General features: G+C 44.1%; 1 protein-coding gene across 50 annotated transcripts in view; it reads right to left on the reverse strand.

Moving 5' to 3' along the window:
- Nucleotides 1–12,549, reverse strand: part of CLASP2 (cytoplasmic linker associated protein 2) — a 1,425,897-nt gene that overhangs the window by 224,108 nt on the left and 1,189,240 nt on the right. The window lies entirely within an intron of this gene.

A 12,549-nucleotide genomic window follows, 5' to 3' on the forward strand; every position in this document is an offset into this window, starting at 1 on the left:
TGCAACAGCTGAATTTATTGCTGTACCAGCTGGGAAGATTGGCACTGCCAGTAAGCTAAGCCTCTGGAATAGCATATACAATTTCTATATTGCTAACAGATCTTCCTGGCTGGCTATGATAACCCAAGGGACAGAGTTGTGGCAAAACTATCTTTGAATTGCTCCAGCACCAAGTAAGTCTTTTCTCGCAGTCTAGATCCACTCAAGAGTATGTCCATAAATGATGCTTGGGTGGCCCCTGAAAATCTAGTAGATCATATCTAAGCATGCCATTTAGGCACTACAGTGGTGCCACTAGCACATATTATGCAGTCTGTAGTGTCCAATCTGGTATGTAACACATAGGCAAGTGTATCCTGTCCGTCCAGGGCCAGTGAAGTTCTCAGATCCTCTGGAAGGGCCAGCAAGGTTTTGCTGGCCATGTCCCATAATGCATATGCATTCCAGCCCAGAAGACACACCACACTCAGAGATTGTAAACTCAGGTTAGTAGAGAAAATGTTTTCTTACCAAACACATCAATACAAAACTAACTTCAGTTGACTTTACTTATGGATGCCTGAACCACAAGGCTTTCAGGAGTTGGGTGTTTTGAGACAAAGTCAGGGCCTGTGATGTCTGGCCAAAGGTTAGCTAACCGAAGGAGCTGAGCATGGCTTAGACCAAGTAGCCATGAGAGTGCTTGTAAAAGCCTCACAAAATGGCAGTAGTGGGTCAGATGAAGCCAGACCTGAGTGAGATATTTCAGTTAATAAAGTGTCTTTAGTTTTCAGAGGGGGCAATTTCAATACAGCATTTCTGATGCTCCTTGCATTACTACAGAAATCGAGCCACTTCTGTTGGCTAACCAGATGGTAAGTCAAGTTCTGTCTCTAATGAAATATCTAGCCAACAAACATTTTGCAAGTACAGCTCTTTATCAGTACAATAAAAGAGAAGGAAATTGTCTTATCAGTGTCTTTAGGCACATTAGGAATGCCCTGGACCACATTAGAGCTGGAGTAAAAAATGGCCTATAGACTCTGATAATACTGTCATGGAGGGACTGTGGAAGGTAGAATGTCTGGCAGTGTCCTCTTTGTTTCATAACGCATCAAAGGCATGGCGCAGATCAATGTGATTACGGGTCACAGGATGGCATCACAGCTGGATTTAGTGTCAGCACTGCCATGGGCCCTGGGGCCCAGAAGTGAAAATCTGGACTGGCTTCCAGGGCAATAGGGGCAAGAGGACTGTTCATTCAGAGAAGGTCTGCTGGCAGAAGTCCAACCAGAAGCCCCTGTGATCCAAAGGTGCCTCATTGGGAGCCGGTAGTATCTGTAAGATTTGCAGAATGGCTTCTATGAAGGTCGCTGTCTACTGCAAGGTTGAAGGCAGGCAATTCAGTTGCGCCAGGACCAAATATGAGATTGGTTTGAAGTCAGAAGGAGGCATACCATTTGAGTGTCGGCCTTGTGACTCCTTGTCAGACTTAAATTAGTGGGATGAGGGTTGCTTATAGCACCTTTTCAGTTTTATAGGAAGATTTTGAGTGTGAACAAAAATTTGCATAGAAATGACAGTATGACCAGGAATGGCCCCTTGATGTGAAGTGGAACTGGCTTTGAATGCAGGCTCTTCACATGCTCAGCAACATTAATCTTCACCTCCCATGTCCGGATTTCTCTGGGTTACATGAATGCACACTTAAAGCAGAACTTCAATTTGTGACTGTAGCCCATGTAGGCACATGTTGCGTAGATCATGACATCAATTTCCTTCAGCTGTAAATATACAAACGCAGCAATACATAACTGATACAGTCCAGAAACACTACAATCTTTATAAACAGAAGGTTACTGAACAATGATTCTGCAATTTCACAGTTTGGCATGTTAACCATAAAGATCACATTCACAAATCTGGACTAACTGGTGGTAATTTGGTTTTCCTCAGCACATTCTAACTGAAGGAATTGTATGAACTATAGTTGTAGCAAATAATGAAGCAGCACCAAGATTCTGAAGCGAAAGCAAATTCTTTAACAGTTCAGTATAAGCGCAGTCCTACAAATAATGGTAGGGTTGTAGTCAGGTAAAATGGCTGAATAAATGTTCAGTGGTTAGGTTCCCACAGGCCCAAAATTATCCTGCTCTATCCCCCCTTTACGCACATCTAAATCAGGGCTGTGCAATCTAAAGCATCGGACACAAGATCACTGCTGAGACAAAACAAATCTAACCTGACCCAAGCAACAGATGTGAGAATGCAACCTAAAAAAGTACTGTGAGGCTGCATACATAAGCCAGTAAGGGAGCCTTGGTAGGTGAGCAGAACCGGAGAGATGCAGAATGGGTGTGCATATGCAGGCTCTAATGGAAGGAGAGCGCAGAAAGTGCTCATAATTACAATCAACCAAGTAGGGAAGCAACAGATGGGCCCTGGAGACAACAGGAGGCTCACTATTAAGTGTGGTTTGAGGTCTTGGGATGGCTCATGCAAGGGGAAAGTAATAGCCTGGATGGGTCACCCACCTCCTGAGGAACAGCACCAGCCATATGAGGGACAGCACTAGTGCTTTAAAGCAAATAAGCAGGCCCAGAGCAAAGAGACTAAGGTACAAATACAGAATACTTCCCGGCCATAATATAAGAAGGGCTACGGTGACATTCAACGTTTTAGAACTCCATACTGAGAATTTACATCTCTATCAAACTTTATACTTGATTAAAGGGAAAAATCTGGTGGTAGGTGAGAGACGGGGAACATCTTGTGCAAAACCCATAGACTAAAAGAGGGTTATACAAACCACACACGAATAGCCCAAGGATAGAAAGAGGCAATATGGTCAAACCCAAAGATACATAACACACACCTACTGTGGAAGCAAACAAGCAGGACAGCACATTGAAAAGCGCCCATTGGTATATAACATGCATAAGACAGCACCACCCAATCGCAAACAGACAAATTAGAGGTTATACTATCAACAATAAGAGAAACAAAGTAGGCACTGGAGTGCATAATAGACATTGTTGCACTGGTTTTAGGCATGTTGAGGGCATAGCAATCTCAGTTATCCAAAGGAAATAGAGACAAAACTAGCCTTGATTTGCCTTCCTATGAAAAAAAACTAAAGCCACATGTGTCTGGCTGGCAGAGCAAATCTAATTCTTGGTGTACAGGGCCAAAGACTCTAGGAGGAGCACCTGGGGAAATAACATACAATTATAAATTCTGGACTGCCAGAAAGAACAGAGGGGCTGAACATGGAATTGTACCTTGAAAAGAGGTTGCAGAGTAAGGTGCCACTCAAGAGTGTCTCTAAACTGTTTACAGTGAAATGAGCACACAGGATCCCAAGCACACCTTTAAAACCAGATCCCTCTCCCCAGACAATTAATAGTAGGCCCACTAAATTACAGCGATTGGAATTTTCTACTTCAGACAGCACGGAATCCTGGTGCCTACATTTGGGGAAAAAAAATAATCTACTTTTGTTCTCAGACTTCACAGTTCCAGACCAGCAACAAAAGAATAAGTTCCTAGAAGTTGAACGAAGGGACTGAAATGCCTCCTGCTCTTCTCAAGAATACTGAGAACAACAGATAGGACTGAATGGCATTTCTTTGAAAACCCTGGGCCACAAGAGAATTGGCAGGAAAATGTGCAATGCTATCTGTAGTTTACCCTGAGCTCCATAATGGCCACTGACTCCATTTTGTGGTTAGCTTCACACACTGTCATGTGTTTTTGCTCTTTCTCATAGAAGGATGAGTAAATAACATGGGGGAGTGAAGAGTACAAAAGATTGGACTTGGCCAACCTCTAGTGTGTCCTTTTCAATACTGACCTGGTAAGGCCAACAGTTGAACAACAACTCGCTGTAGGGGAGGGTGAATTTTCTAGAATTAAGGTATGTAAGAGGTGAGCTTGACCACTGGGGATAGAATGAACTATTTCCAGGGAGGGGACTCCTTCGCCTGGAGTCCATTGGGTAGTTCTCGCAGTTGGTTAGGTTCACGACTTGCCGTTGGCAAAGAGATGATGGAATCGACAAGCCCCATGGTGATGTATTTTTAATTCTTATTTCTTAGCTTTGCATTGTGTATAAGTAGTATGTGTGTGTGTGTGTGTGTGTATATATATATATATATATATATATATATATATATATATATATATATATACATGGAAAATGTCACTTACCCAGTGTACATCTGTTTGTGGCATGAGACACAATTTCTATATTTCCTAGAAAGGCCATGGTGGCGCCTCTCTTTCTAGTGGAGTGTGCCTTTGGTGTAATAGGCAGTTCTCTCTTTGCTTTAAGATAACAGGTTTGAATACACTTAACTATCCATCTGGCAATGCCTTGTTTGGATATTGGATTGCCTGTATGAGGTTTTTGAAAAGCTACAAACAATTGTTTTGTTTTGCGAAATTGTTTGGTTCTATCAATGTAATACATTAGTGCTCTTTTTATGTCTAATGTATGTAATGCTCTTTCAGCTACAGAGTCTGTTTGTGGAAAAAATACTGGGAGTTCCACTGTTTGATTTAAGTGGAACAGTGATATAACCTTTGGTAAAAATTTTGGGATTTGTGCGTAGAACCACTTTGTTTGTGTATTTGTATAAAGGGTTCTTGTATGGTAAATGCTTGTATTTCACTTACTCTTCTAAGAGATGTGATAGCTATTAGGAAGGCTACTTTCCATGTTAAGTATTGCATCTCACAAGAGTGCATGGGTTCAAATGGTGGACCCATGAGTCGTGTTAATACAATATTAAGGTTCCACGAAGGAACTGGTGGTGTTCTTGGGGGAATGATTCTTTTTAGACCCTCCATAAATGCTTTTATGACTGGGATTCTAAAGAGTGATGTTGAATGTGTAATTTGCAGGTAGGCAGAAATTGCTGTGAGATGTATTTTAATGGACGAAAAAGCTAGCTTAGACTTTTGTAAGTGTAGTACGTAGCTTACAATGTTTTTTATGGACGCGTGTAATGGTTGAATTTGATTATTATGACAGTAATAAACAAATTGTTTCCATTTATTTGCGTAACAATGTCTTGTAGTAGGTTTCCTAGCCTGTTTAATGACCTCCATACATTCTTGTGTAAGGTCTAGATGTCCAAACTCTAAGACTTCAGGAGCCAGATCGCTAGATAGAGCGATGCTGGGTTCGGGTGTCTGATCTGTTGTTTGTGTTGAGTTAACAGATCTGGTTTGTTTGGTAGCTTGATATGAGGTACTACTGATAGGTCTAGTAGTGTTGTGTACTATGGTTGGCGTGCCCAAGTTGGTGCTACTAGCATTAGTTTGAGTTTGTTTTGACTCAATTTGTTTACTAGATACAGAAGGAGTGGGAGAGGGGGAAAAGCGTAAGCAAATATCCCTGACCAACTCATCTATAACGCATTGCCCTTGGAGTGAGGGTGTGGGTATCTGGATGCGAAGTTTTGGCATTTTGCATTTTCTTTTGTTGCAAATAGGTCTATTTGCGGTGTTCCCCAGTTTTGGAAGTAAGTTTGCAGTATCTGGGGATGAAGTTCCCATTCGTGGGTCTGTTGGTGATCTCGACTGAGATTGTCTGCCAACTGGTTTTGAATTCCTGGGATGTACTGCGCTATTAGGCGAATGTGAATTGCCCAATGCCAAATCTTTTGTGCTAAGAGACACAGCTGTGATGAGTGTGTCCCTCCCTGTTTGTTTAAGTAATACATTGTTGTCATGTTGTCTGTTTTGACAAGAATATGTTTGTGGGCTATCAAAGGTTGAAATGCTTTCAATGCTAGAAACACTGCTAGTAGTTCTAGTTGATTTATATGAAGTTGCTTTTGTTGAGTGTCCCATTGTCCCTGGATGCTGTGTTGGTTGAGGTGTGCTCCCCACCCTGTTGTGATCACTTTTTGAGGCACTGGGCCTTGAAATGGCCGCCCTTGGTTTAAATTTATAGGATTCCACCATTGAAGCGAGGTGTGTGTTTGGCGTTCTATCAACACTAGATCTTGAAGCTGACCCAGTGCTTGTGTCCATTGTGTCTCTAGGCACTGCTGTAAGGGCCGCATGTGTAATCTTGCGTTTGGGACAATGGCTATACATGAAGACATCATGCCTAGAAGTTTCAACACTAACCTTACTTGATACTGTTGGTTTGGGTGCATGCTTTGTATTACGTTTTGGAATGCTTGTACTCTTTGTGGACTTGGAGTGGCAATCCCTTTTTTTGTGTTGATTGTTGCTCCTAAGTATTGTTGTATTTGACACGGTTGTAAGTGTGATTTTAGGTAGTTTATTGAGAACCCTAGTTTGTGAAGGGTTTCTATGACGTACTTCGTGTGTTGAAGACACTGTTTCTGAGTGTTGGTTTTTATTAACCAATCGTCTAGATACGGGAATACGTGTATGTGCTGTCTTCTGATAGGTGCGGCTACTACTGCAAGGCATTTTGTAAATACCCTTGGAGCTGTTGTTATCCCGAATGGTAATACTTTGAATTGGTAATGTACTCCTTGGATTACAAACCTTAAGTATTTCCTGTGTGAAGGATGTATGGGTATATGGAAGTAAGCATCCTTGAGGCCTAATGTTGACATGTAGTCTTGTTGTTTGAGCAAGGGAATCACGTCTTGAAGTGTTACCATGTGAAAGTGATCTGATCTGATGTAAAGATTTAGTGTTCTGAGATCTAAGATGGGTCTCAGTGTTTTGTCCTTTTTTTGGTATTAGAAAATACAGTGAATAAACACCTGTTCCTTTCTGATGGTTGGGTACTAGTTATATTGCTTCTTTCTGTAACAACACTTGGACTTCTAGTTGTAACCGATCCAAGTGCTGTTTGGACATGTTGTGTGCTTTTGGAGGCACATTTGGTGGTAATTGTAGGAATTCTATGCAATAACCATGTTGGATAATGTCTAGGACCCATGAGTCTCTAGTTATTTCTTCCCAATTTTTGTAATAATCTGGGAGTCTCCTCCCCACTGGTGTTATGTGTTGGGGATTTGTGACATTGAAGTCACTGTTTATTTTGTGGGGTTTTTGGGCCTTGGAATTTTCCTCTTGCTTTAAGGAACTGTCCACCTCTATACTGTCCCCGAAATCCTCCTCTTTGGTACTGGTCCTGGTATGTGGGTCTGGCCTGTGAGGTTGAAGGTTCTGTGCTTTGGGCTCGAAACCCCCCTCTAAAAAGTGTGGCTTCCTAAAGGTGCCTCTGCTCTGTGGGGAGTAGAGCGTGCCCATGGCTTTGGCCGCGTCCGTGTCCTTTTTTAGCTTCTCTATAGCTGTATCCACCTCCGGCCCAAACAACTGTTGTCCATTAAAGGGCATATTAAGCACGGCCTGCTGGGTCTCTGGCTTAAATCAGGAGGTGCGGAGCCATGCGTGTCTCCGAATAGTGACCGCTGTGTTTACAGTTCTGGCGGCTGTGTCCGCTGCGTCTATAGCCGAACGTATCTGATTATTGGAGATACTTTGGCCCTCTTCTACCACTTGCTGTGCACGCTTTTGGAACTCCTTGGGAAGATGTTCAATAAAATGCTGCATTTCATCCCAATGAGCCCTGTCATATCTTGCCAATAAAGCCTGTGAATTGGCAATGCGCCATTGATTGGCTGCCTGTGCTGCAACCCTTTTCCCCGCGGCATCAAACTTTCGACTTTCTTTGTCGGAGGTGGTGCATCTCCAGAAGTCTGTGAGTTTGCCCTTTTGCGGGCTGCGCCTACTACCACTGAGTCAGGTGTTAGTTGTTGCGTGATGTACACTGGGTCCGTAGGGGGAGGCTTGTACTTCTTTTCCACCCTAGGTGTAATGGGCCTGCATTTTACGGGGTCTTGAAACACTTGTTTTGCGTGTTTTAACATCCCTGGTAACATCGGCAGACTCTGGTACTGGCTGTGTGTTGATGATAGAGTATTAAATAAAAAGTCATCCTCAATAGGTTCAGTATGCAGTGCTAAATTGTGAAAAGTAGCTGCTCTGGACACCACCTGCATGTAAGCAATACTGTCTTCTGGTGGTGACGGTCCTGCTGCGTAGCAATCTGAACTATTGTCAGATACTGGTGCATCGCATAGATCCCATGCATCGGGGTCATCCTGACTCATCCCTGTGTGCGTTGGAGATTGCATCATTGGGGGTGTTGCAATTGGTGACAGTTGTGGTGAGTGTAGTGGCGATGGTTGTGGCGAAAAACGTGGTGGAGTTTTTTCTTTAGCCACTTTTGCTTTTGGCTGTTTGTTGGAAAGCAAGTTTCCTTTTCATTTTAATAGGGGGAAGAGTTCTTATTTTCCCTGTGTCTTTTTGAATATGGAGCCTTCTTTGTGTATAGTGTGGTTCTGCCAGCTCCAATTCTTGTTCAAATTTATGACCTTATAGTTGAGATGAAAGGCCTTGTTCTTTGGAATATGAGCTCTGTTTCGGCTCCGAGGCTGAGTGTTTCGGCACTGAAAGTTTTTCCGCAGTCTTTTTCGGCTCCGAAGCCACCTTTTTTGGTTTCGGGGTGCCGATCTCTCGTTGCCGACTTTGGTCGGAGCCGGTATCTCGGTGTCGAGTTTGGTCGGAGCCTGAATCTCGGTGCTGAGTATGGTCTGTGCCGGTATCTCGACCGGAGTCGGATGTCCTTGACACGTGTGTGCCCTTTTTCGGTGCCGATGGTTGGTCACCGTGTTTCCGGGTTAAGCCATGGCCTGCCGGCGGTGGCGTCCCCTGGGCTTTCATTATTTTGGTGTGAGTCTTGGCCGGGGCAGTTTTACTCACGGTTTTCGCCGGCTGCTCACTTTCGGCCTCGTCAGAGTCTGGAATGGAGAAAGTCTCCTCTTCTTCGACGTCGTGATGTCCTGACGGCGTCGACGCCATTTGAAGCCTTCGAGCTCTCCGGTCCCGTAGCGTCTTTTTCGACAGAATGCCCGACAGGCCTCGCAGGTATAATCTTTGTGTTCGGGTGACAAACACAAATTACAGACCAAATGTTGGTCTGTGTAAGGATACTTATTGTGGCATTCGGGTCAGAAGCGGAATGGGGTCCGTTCCATGAGCCTTGAAGACGCACGTGGTCGGGCCGACCAGGCCCCGCCGGGGAATGGAAGCCCCGAAAGGCTACCGGAGCTCTTCTTTTATTCGGTGTCGATCTGCTAATAACTAACCAGATACCAAACGCAAACAATACCGTCGCGTTTTCTGAGATTTAACTAACTTTCCGAACCGAAACACGGAGAGAAGAGGAACACGTCCGAACCCGATGGCAGAAAGAAAACAATCTAAGATGGAGTCGACACCCATGCGCAATGGAGCCGAAAGGGGAGGAGTCCCTCGATCTCGTGACTCGAATAGACTTCTTCGAAGAAAAAAAAGCAAAAAGACAACTGCCTATTACACCAAAGGCACACTCAACTAGAAAGAAAGGTGCTACTATGGCCTTTTTAGGAAACATTCCAATGACTGAAATATGTAAGGCAGCCACATGGTCTACGCCTCATACGTTTACCAAGCACTACTGCGTGGATGTGTTAACAGCACAACAAGCCACAGTAGGCCAAGCAGTACTACGAACTTTGTTTCAAACAACTTCAACTCCTACAGGCTGAACCACCGCTTTTGGGGAGATAACTGCTTACTAGTCTATGCAAAGCATGTGTATCTGTAGCTACACATGCCATCGAACGGAAAATGTCACTTACCCAGTGTACATCTGTTCGTGGCATGGGACGCTGCAGATTCACATGCGCCCACCCGCCTCCCCGGGAGCCTGTAGCCGTTTCGAAGTTGATCTTGAACATTTGTAAATATATCACTTTAGACCACATTATGTACATACATATTTACTCCATTGCATGGGCACTATTACTATAATACACAACTCCTACCTCACCCTCTGCGGGGAAAACAATCTAAGATGGAGTCGACGCCCATGCGCAATGGAGCCGAAGGGGGAGGAGTCCCTCGATCTCGTGACTAGAAAAGACTTCTTTGAAGAAAAACAACTTGTAGCACTCTGAGCCCAACACTAGATGGCGGGATGTGCAAAGCATGTGTATCTGCAGCTACACATGCCATCGAACATATATATATATATATACACACACACACACACACACACACACACACACACACACACACACACACACACACACACACGGAAAATGTCACTTACCCAGTGTACATCTGTTCGTGGCATGTTCCGCTGCAGATTCACATGTTATTCATAGGTCCTGCCATCTAGTGTTGGGCTCAGAGTGTTACAAGTTGTTTTTCTTCGAAGAAGTCTTTTCGAGTCACAGGATCGAGTGACTCCTCCGCTTCGGCTCCATTGCGCATGGGCATCAACTCCATCTTAGATTGTTTTCCCACAGAGGGTAAGGTAGGAGTGATAGAGTGTTAAGAAATCCTCCACAGGCTCAGAATGCATTGCTACATTGTGGAACGTAGCTGCCCTGGATAGTACCTGCGTATATGCAGTACTGTCCTCTGGAGGTGACGGCTTTGTTGGGTAACAATCCGGACTGTTATCTGATACTGGTGCATCATATAAGTCCCATGCATCAGGATCATCCTGTGTCATATCCCTATATGCGTAGGTGACTGCATTGGCGGTGTTCCCACCGGAGACAGTTGTGGTGAGTGTAGTGGGGAATTTTCTCTGGCCACCTTCGCCTGCATTTCTGTCTCCTGAAATGCCAGTTTTCTTTTGGTTTTAATTGGAGGAAGAGTTTGTATTTTTCCAGTCTCTTTCTGGATATCAACCTCCTTTGCGTATGGTCTGGTTCATCCATACTTATTTCCTGCTCAAATCTGTGTTTTTCATGCATTTGGCTGGAAAGTCCTTGCTCTTCGGTGTAAGAGCTTCTTTTCGGCTCTGAAGCCGCTTTTTTCGGTACCGATGTTTCCGAAAAAGTCTTTTTCTGTTCCGACGATATTTTTCTCACCTTGGGTGAGTCGAACTCTCGGTGTCGAGATCGTTCGGTGCTGGAATCTTGACCGGAGTCGGAAGTCTTCGGCAAATCCCTGGCCTTTTTCGGTGCCGATGTTTGGGCACCTTCTTTTCGATCCTTATACAGACCAGGTGCTGGTCTGTGTAAGGATACTTCGAATGACACTTAGGACAGAAGCGGAAGGGGGTCCGGTCCATTAATCTTCGATGACGGGTGTGGTCGGACCGACCAGGCCTCGGTGAAGAACGGAAGCCCCAAAGGGCCGCCGGAGCGCTCTTGATGTCGGTACCGAACTATAACAATACTGTCGAATTTTCGATAATTTAGCTAACTTTCCCAATTCGAAATGCGGAGCGAAAAGGAACACGTCCGAACCCGATGGCGGAAAGAAAACAATCTAAGATGGAGTCGATGCCCATGCGCAATGGAGCCGAAAGGGAGGAGTCACTCGGTCTTGTGACTCGAAAAGACTTCTTCGAAGAAAAACAACTTGTAACACTCCGAGCCCAACACTAAGGTGGAAGGGTAATGCACAGCATGTGTATCTGCAGCTACACATGCCACCGAACACATATATATATAAAGATGTTTACAGTCTCACTACTTAAGCCGAACTGAGACCCTCTGGACATTAGTAGCAATCTGGTGCACCAGAATCAGTCTCGATTTACACCCACCACAAACACTACAATGAACATTCAGCCCAATCTAAGATGCCCACTGTGGTTTTGGTGGATATGGAAAAGATATTTGATAGTCTAAATTGGCAATATTTACTTTTAGTACTGAAAAGATGGACTTCAAAAGAGAAGTGCTGAAATGGATTGCACTGCTGTACACAGTCCTGACAGCAAGTGCATAAATCGGAAGGAGTGATATCAGACACAATGGCAGGTCTGTAGATGCACAAAAGGGCTGCCCACTTTGGACTCATGTTCCCTCTGGCAATGGAGTTTCTAGCAGAAGAGTTCACCAAGAAGAGAAGGAACGGGGACTTAACATTTATATGAGTAGATGCTATGCACATATCTTTCCCTATACTCGGATGTGATGTCCTCCTATAACTGAGAAAAGGAAAGAAAGATATGAATCAGACATTACACGTGGGAGGGTGTAGATATGCAGTAGGACAGAGGGTGAATCAGGCCAAGTCCTGCTGGTTTCTTTACCCACCGTGGTGGAACATCAAAAGAGGCTTTACCAGAGCTCGCTCTAACAAGAGAACCAATAACACGGAGGTCTATCACTCTGAGGCAGACCTAATGTAAGATAAATTAACCAAAGCAGTGGTAAGCAAGCATTAGGGCATCGGAGTGACTTTGGAAAAAAGTACCATTGTTAAAAACAGGCACATTATAGCCCAGATAAAAACAAAATGGATGTACCATGGCACTAAATGTTTCTTTGGTGAACTAAAAAGAATAATGATAGACTACTCTGGAGGAGGGGGAAACTAGACAACACTTAGAAATCTACAAACCCAAATGTGGGTTGAGTGCTTCAGATATAGAATTATACTATTTGGGAGGGCAAAGGGTAAGTGTGAAAGAGCATTATATATTCAAGGGCAAGGATACCATGTCAGAAATGCAGTACCTGCTCATACCACATAGGAAACAAGACACTTACAACATTA

This window comes from Pleurodeles waltl, chromosome 2_1 (genome assembly GCF_031143425.1).
Source record: "Pleurodeles waltl isolate 20211129_DDA chromosome 2_1, aPleWal1.hap1.20221129, whole genome shotgun sequence".
NCBI lineage: Eukaryota > Metazoa > Chordata > Amphibia > Caudata > Salamandridae > Pleurodeles > Pleurodeles waltl.